The sequence below is a fragment of the Filicampus tigris genome, chromosome 18 (assembly GCF_054856515.1).
Source record: "Filicampus tigris isolate MCC_2025a chromosome 18, RoL_Ftig_1.0, whole genome shotgun sequence".
NCBI lineage: Eukaryota > Metazoa > Chordata > Actinopteri > Syngnathiformes > Syngnathidae > Filicampus > Filicampus tigris.
In genome coordinates this window covers 15,704,136-15,712,128 of record NC_141234.1, presented here as the reverse complement: position 1 = coordinate 15,712,128, position 7,993 = coordinate 15,704,136, and the positions used below count along the sequence as shown (strand labels likewise).

The window sequence follows — 7,993 nt, the reverse complement described above, 5'->3', positions numbered from 1 at the left end:
TCCCTGGAGCTTTTTTATGCTACAAGGGCTGCTGGAGGCTGCCACCACTGCACTTGTGGCTGCCCGGGGAAGAAGCCTCTTGCTCGGACACGCTTTTACGCACGTCCGCCCCTCCTCCCTGGAGTTTTTTTATGCTACCAGGGCTATTATAGGCAGCCACCACTCCACTTTTGGCTGCCCGGGGAAAGTCCCTCTTGCTCGGATACGCTTTTAACGCACGTCCACCTTTCCTCCCTGGAGCTGCGGCTGCAGCATAATGTATACATAGGAAGTAGTGGTTCAGTCTTGTGTCAGTGTTAATTACATTATAAGACACATTATAAGACAAACGCTGCAGTGCAAAATGCGTCTAGGAGATGGTTGAATCATACGTTACGATTTTATATGCAATGGTTTTTATCTTTTATGTCGCAACCACTATTGATTGATTGTCTTTATTTCGTATATGTAAATAAGATAATATTCAAATTAAACTTGAAATGCTAATATACATCGGGGAAACAAAGAAGAAAAAATTAAACAATATGGCAAGGCAAATCACACTTTCACTTGCTCGAAAGGGGGTATGAGGAAGTATAAACTAATATCTAGTCCTTCCCGTTACATAAGATCCTACCTTTCCTCTGATATTCTGTACAGTATTGAAAAAATACATAAATAAAAATAAATAAACTATGATTACTACAATTATACAATACTTTCTAAATATATCGATATTTAACAACTACAACATGAATATTTCAAACAGCTACTGGTCATAACATTCTGATACAGGTTTATAAGTATTAAAGGACATTTCATATAAATATAATTTCAAGTTTCTTCTTATAATGCAACGTCATGACATGACTTTTTAGAAATTATAAGTGGAAATATTGAGTATTATAAGTAGAAACAGTACAATGTGCACACGTCGATGTTACAAAGGCTTTTCTAAATTTCTATACTATAGTTAAAAATAGCATACATAACCATATACAATACAATTCAATACAATACATACAACATACTCACGTTACTGCCACTCTTATACGCTGCTTGACCTTCACATGGGGGGGGGTGCCAATCGTAAGCGGCGTTAATGCGCGTTTTACAAGTTTTTGTGAAAATGTAATCTTTTTTATTTTCATCACTTTATTTTCAAATCTTTACTAACATCACTTCGTGTTGAAAATGTAAACGCTTTTATTTGCAAAACTTTACGACCACAAACCTTTACGACCACCACCACATCTTTACGACGACCACCACTTCCTTTCTGCGAATACCCTTTCCGGTCTGACAATACCCCTGTCTGAGATTACTCCTCCACTGGCCAGATTCCCTTGTTGCGAGTCGTCCTCCTATCGTAAGCAGCGTAACTGTGCATTCTGCTTGTCACCCGCTATAAGCTTTGTGTTGTTTGCACCTTTGAAAGCATCGTCTCTAAGTGCTGTATTTGTCATAGAAAGTTATTTAACACTGTTATTTTTACACTGTGACACGTTCGAACAAATTGTGAAGTTTGCAGACTTGATTATAATCACTTTCAGTGAGCTCTATGTTTCATGTTTATATAGTAGTTTTGAAAGACTTGTATCATGTGACTAACTTCAAGACAAGACGTTTATAGTCACTATGCTGTGATCCATAAACGCCTAGTGCGCCGCCATCTTCGGGTAAGCAGCTCCTAAAACGATTGGCTCGGCGCCTATTCTCGTACGACCAATCGCGCACGTCCACAAATCTGCGGCGCCTCCCCCCTGACCCCATTGGTCGATACTCTATTCGTCCTGGCCCAATCGCGCACGTACACAAATCCGCGGCGCCGCCCCCACTCCCCCCCAACCCCATTGGTCAATATTGTATTCGACCGGGCCCGCGGGTTCTTCCAATTTTGATTCGGCCATTCCGTGTGTGTTTGGCCCGCGAAGAAGCACGTACGTCGCCGCTACTACTCGCTAGCTCGTTTAAAAGTCACGGAATTCACCACTTCCAATTCCACTCTTTCGGTAAGTAAGGATTGAGTCGTTTTCGTTTATATTTTTTTGCGGGAGAGAGGGAGGTATCACTTTATTGGTCGCGAATGTACACGAACGTATGCACCGCATCGCCGGAAAAGAGTAAGTACTGTACTGTACTTCGCCTTCGTTTGCACGTGGTTGTTATGTGGTAAAACCCAATCAATTGACGACTGTTACCCTCTAAAAGATTCAAACGATATGTTGGTTCAACAGTGTTTATCAGCTGCAACCGATGTACGTGTCTGAATTCAGTAAAATTGTTTCTCGTGTACGAATACAAACATACGTGCTCTGTAACAGGGGGAGGACAAACATCCATCCATCCATTATCTATACCGCTTCTCCTCACAAGGGTCGCGTGGCGTGCTGGAGCCTATCCCAGCTGTCTTCGGGCAGTAGGCGGGGGACACCCTGAATTTGTTGCCAGTCAATCGCAGGGCACACAAAGACAAACATCCGCACTCACAATCACACCTAGGGGCAATTTAGAGAGTCCAATCAACTTACCATGCATATTTTTGGAATGTGGGAGGAAACCGGAGTACCCGGAGAAAACCCACGCAGGCACGGGGAGAACATGCACACTCCACACAGGGAGGCCGGAGCCAGGATTGAACCCACAACCTCTAAACTGTGAGGTGGACGTGCTAACCAGTCGACCACCGTGCCGCGGGAGGACAAACAAATCACATCAAAAGTAATATACACATTCCTCTCTTACATGGGCAATGCAAAAAATATTTGTCACTTCCAGCTATTTCTACTTGATATGATATATTATTTTATACAGTGCGCATTATATCTAATGCTATACACGTTTTGTTACAATTCACAACAACAATAAATATCTTGCAATCATTGTTAAAAATGAGCAGTGTATACAAAAAATATTTGTCACTTCCATTTGCTATTTCTACATGATATGATATATTATTTTATACAGTGCGTATTATAGCTAATGCTATACACGTTTTGTTACAATTCACAACAACAATAAATATATTGCAATCATTGTTAAAAATGAGCAGTGTATCTTTTAGACAGCTAATGTACTTGCATATCATTCCTAACAACAATAAATATATTGCAATCATTGTTAAGAATGAGCAGTGTATCTTGTACTTAAGCAGTACCTTGTACTACATATGTACTTAACTATACTTTGACTTAGATGTGTACGCTAATACGGGTTTACTTTTCCATGACAATACCACCAATAATAATAATCATACAGTACTATAATAATCATCCTATATTGATGTGAATGTGTCCAAAGTGAAGTGCTTTTTTTTCCTGTTTACAAGTTATTGTATATTTGTTGATGAACCACATTGTTATCATGTGCAACCAAAAGGAAAGTTTATTTTTTCCAGTGTAGTAGTAATGCATTTCGTCGCTGTCATGTGAAAAACACTTATGTCCATATTTTTTCATTTTCTTATTTTTACACGAATCATGTTTCCGCGTTACAGACATCGCATTTAAGTGAAGTGTAAAAAAAAGTTTCCAAAATTGGAGATGTGTTTTTCACAGGACAGCGATGATTTGTGAATGAATATGCACAATTTCAATGTGCAAGTGTGTGTGAATTGTTTTCTTGACCATGTCTGCGTGTGCGTGCGTGTGTGTGTGTGTGAGTGTATGTGGGTTGTGTGTGTGTGTGGGGGGGGGGGGGGGGGGTGTATGTGTGTGAGACAGGAAATGGATTTCAAGCCTAATTTCAAATACATGGGACCGGAAAAGGAGCATTTGCAGTTGCAGTGCTGAGGCTGAAACCGTGGCGGAAACACAGCCATGGGGAAAATGATGGCACTGACTTGCCATGCTTCTTGAGTTTCCTGTTCATTTTAATGCCTTGTACAGCTAAAGGTACATTTGTTTGGACAAATAAATTGGGGTGGAATTTAAGAGCTGATGGAGACATTTTCCAAAGATTTTTTATGATACTCCCCAAAATCACCGACCGAGTTCTCACATAAATAGCTACGGCATGTAAAGTTGTGCTTTTAGTCTCTCGATAGAGTTTTAGAGACACCAGCCACATTGAAATGAAAACTAATTTGAAGAAAACACTGTGCTTTTATCCATTTGGGGTGCAACAAAAAACAATTGAATTTCAGACCGCTTTGTGTTACATGCCGTGGTATACAATGTCACATCAAAGTGCTTGTTATTGTGTATTTGTCAAGTGGACTAGGATATGAAATGCGTTATAATATCAAATACTGCTCATTTATTGTTGCAGATCAAAAGCTGCAGTCACCACCTGCAAAGGTGCCGCGCAGGTGAAGGAGGAGGCCAGGGTCCGCGTTGTCCGAGGTCGGGGAGACCTCGAGTGCCGGCAACTGGTCCTCAGTGAGAGCCGGCTCCAGTTTGGCCAGTACCGGGGTCAAACCTGCAAGTGGCTCTTGAGCCATGACGTGGGCTACGCCTGCATGGTGGTTGCATCCCACCAGGAGCGGGAAAACGGTGATATTTCCATTCCATTTCCATCAAGCATCAGATGATGATTATAGTTGTGGCAGTGGTCAGGGAGTGATAGTGTAGTGGTACACACGCCTGAGTTGTTTGCGGGCAGCGTGGGATCGATTCCCGCTCAGTGACAGTGTCTATGTGTGCCCTGCGACTGGCTGGTGACCAGTTCGGGGTGTAGTCTGCCTTCGCCCATTGACGGCTGGGATAGGCTCCAGCAACTCCCCGCGACCCTGTATAGGATAAGCGGTTTGGAAGATGACATGACATGACATTTTTTGTTGGCGGTTTCTGCATGTAGGTTTGTGGACTACTTAAGACGCAGAAAGGCGGCACTGCCCGGCTCGTACATGTATCAATTAAATGCTTATATTGTCGGAAGGTACAATGAAGCCAAATACATGGTGTCTGGCTCCACTTCAGGTAAACGACCGGGCGGGCCGACAGCAACTCACACACCTCGCCCACCCCCGTGGGGGGAGATGGCCCCGGATCCAGATTGTTATGAGGTGATCTTTTGCATCTCTTTACAGGCACAAGTGAGCAGCCATCCGTCCTGTCAGCAGAGCCGTCAGCAGAGCCACCAGAGACAGTTCACGTGCTGTTTGAAGCAGCCGTGGAGATCGAGTCTCAGCGTGAGTGACTTGAACGTGTCAGTGGGACAAAGGCAGTGACAAAGTAATTAAGGTGAGGAATGAAGTAATTTTATTTCCATTTGTCTTGCCAGTGTCCCAGGCTTCATCTGCCGCCAGCACCGCCACGACACCTGCTCCCGCAGCACACGTCACCCCCATGGCCTCCTCCTGGGTCCGTGGCAACACATTGCTGGACCCGCAGCTCCAGAAACAGCAGGGTGTGTTGTTGAGCTACTGAGCTCCCTCCCACCCTTTTATCGATGATGTGCGACAACCGCGACTCCGGAGGCAACTCCGGCCTTAGAGAGGGATCTCCCCTGCGTCTCCCAACTACGGTCAGGCGACCGAAACAGGAGCAGACAACACTTCATTTGTGTGCAGGTCTGGGTAAATCACTTTTAGGTCATCATCCTCCTGAATACAACTACATAGAATACAAGTTATTGTTAGCTGTCGGATTACGAACTAAAATGTAACCTAATCTAAATCGTTTTGTATCATACAATGAAAATATTGCACCATACTCTATTATCCATAATTCATTCAATTAAAAAAAAATATATTAATAGCGTCACCATTTGAAAAACTATTAAAACAGAGGCGTAGCCTGCTTTAGTTACAGATGAGCATGTCAAATATTTAGAATTAGACAAATAAAATTACCCGCACAGATATATACTGGCATGAACATAGCTGTACTGTATAGTTTAATAATTTTGAAATTACCATATTTTATTTTTAATTTAGAATCAGAAATACAAAAATAATCATTTTAACTAACTACAATCTACTTTTTTTTTTTTTCAAATTTACACATAAGTACACTTTTTTACAAAACCTAATTTTGTTTTCGCAATTACTTACTGTTTACCGTATTTTCCGGACAATAAGACGCAACGTTTTTCCTAGATTTTGAGCCATGCGGCTTATAGTCTGGTGCGGCTATTCTGTGGATTTTTCTTCCACCGCTCGGGGCGCTCTAACCGCTGAAGAGCTGTTTATGCATGATGTTCTTGTGTTTCAAGTACATGGGCCAGACAAAGAGGCTGGGGGGGGGGGGGGGGGCTCTGGCACCGTGTAGTTCCTCGAGCTGGATGTGATTGCAGGTGGAGGAGTTCAACAGGCGAGGGCGCCATAGACTAGGTTATTGCATTAGGTGCTGTAATGCTTTGATTTGATGTTTTCCTAGAGGTGTCTGAAATGCATATGAATGCGATTGGCTGATGTTACGTCTGTTCTGTTGTTTCGATGTGAAATGCTATTGTTGATTTAGCACGTCGTGTGTTAGATTGGTTGACTCTATTAGCATAAAACAAGACAGGTGCATAATATGTAGATTGTAGAACAATAGATGGTGGAGTCTGGTGGACATTAGCTGACAAACTGGAGCGGCATTCGGCTGATGGATGACGCAATTGCAGCTAGTTCAACAACTCTCACTAAAATGACCAAAAAATAAGGGAGGTCTATGTCACAGCAGTTGAAAGGATGCAAAGACGTACAGGCCAGCAGATTGGTGGAAGAAGGGAGTTTGTTGTGATCGATGAGAGCCATTTTCGGCACAAAAGTGTTAAGGCGCTGGGTGTGTGGAGGGCCCAATTGCCGAGAGGGAGACAGGAAAGGTGATTGTTTTATTGAACCAAGCTGTAGCAGGCAGCAGTGGTCCAAAATTCAGCAGTCCCAGGTCAGGGAATGGAATGGAATCCAGTTGATTGCAGGGCACAGGTCCATCAGGCAAGGATCAGGGCAATAAACATTCTGAAGAATGCAGGGAAAAAGACAGAGTCAGGGTTTGCAAAACTACTTGGTAGCAACTAGAAAAATGGCTGGATGCACAAACCCGTGAATGAGTGAGTTGATCTGGCGACGAGGTGGAGTCAGGGACCAGCTTAAGTAGCACACTGACGAAGATTGGTTTCACCTGGCCCCAGCACCACTGTCTCCTTACTCCTGACACGCCCACACAAACACACACACACACACACAGGGAAGGGCTCAAGGCACAGAGCCAGGAGACCCAACAAAAAGAAAGGTAAGTTATAGGAGTGACTATGAATATTTGTCAAATAGAGTCAAAGAAGTTTTTGTTAATAGAAGGAATCTGTTTACATCTGTGTTTGTTTTTTTGTTCCTGCATCAGTATGGGAGAGGAAGAATGACTGGTGGCTGGAAAAGAAAAACATGGGTCTTTGGGATGCTAGGTGTGAGGCATCATCAAGGACGGACAAAGCCTATTTTGCGTCTTGTGGAGAGAAGATATCGAAGACATCTAGTCCCCATGATTAGGCATGGATCTTCAGTTATCAGTGATGAGTGGCGTACCTATCGTATACTCTCTGCACTTGGGTACAACCATCACACTGTCAATCACAGCAGGTGGTAAGTAGATCCGCAAACTGGTGCCCATCCCCAGCATCTTGAGAGGGCCTGATCCTACAAGGAGCAGAGGCTTAGGGGAAATCGCACTGACAATTTGCTTTCTGACCCACCTTGCAGTGATTGAGTGGACTTGAATGGCTCGCAAAGAAACACTGTAACGATGCATTGGGCAGATTGATTCAAGACATTTAGAAAAAATACAAGTAGTCAAATGCAGTCACTGTAACCACTGTTGGCAAGAATTAGTCTCTGTGAGAGATGGCTGAGACATAAATTCAAAGGAATCAGCGTACTTTGTTTTCACAGTCATACAATTACATTTAATGTATTATTTTACGTATGTTGAAATATTTTTATATGCAAAGTATAAGTAAGTATTTTTTTCCTCAAAGATTTTATGTGTTATTTTTGTTCCACTGTTGGTGTTGGCAAGTTTTTATGCAGCCATGTTAACCCACTAAATATAAATAAATCAAATAAATATTAAAACAATATGTTCTGTAT

General features: G+C 42.6%; 1 long non-coding RNA gene across 1 annotated transcript; it reads left to right on the top strand.

Moving 5' to 3' along the window:
• The first annotated feature begins 1,284 nt into the window (after positions 1-1,284).
• LOC147132699 (uncharacterized) lies at positions 1,285-5,633 on the top strand. Its single transcript, XR_015082243.1, has 3 exons — positions 1,285-1,991; positions 2,536-2,700; positions 4,249-5,633. It is a non-coding gene; the product is annotated as an uncharacterized LOC147132699 (long non-coding RNA).
• Positions 5,634-7,993: the final 2,360 nt, after the last annotated feature.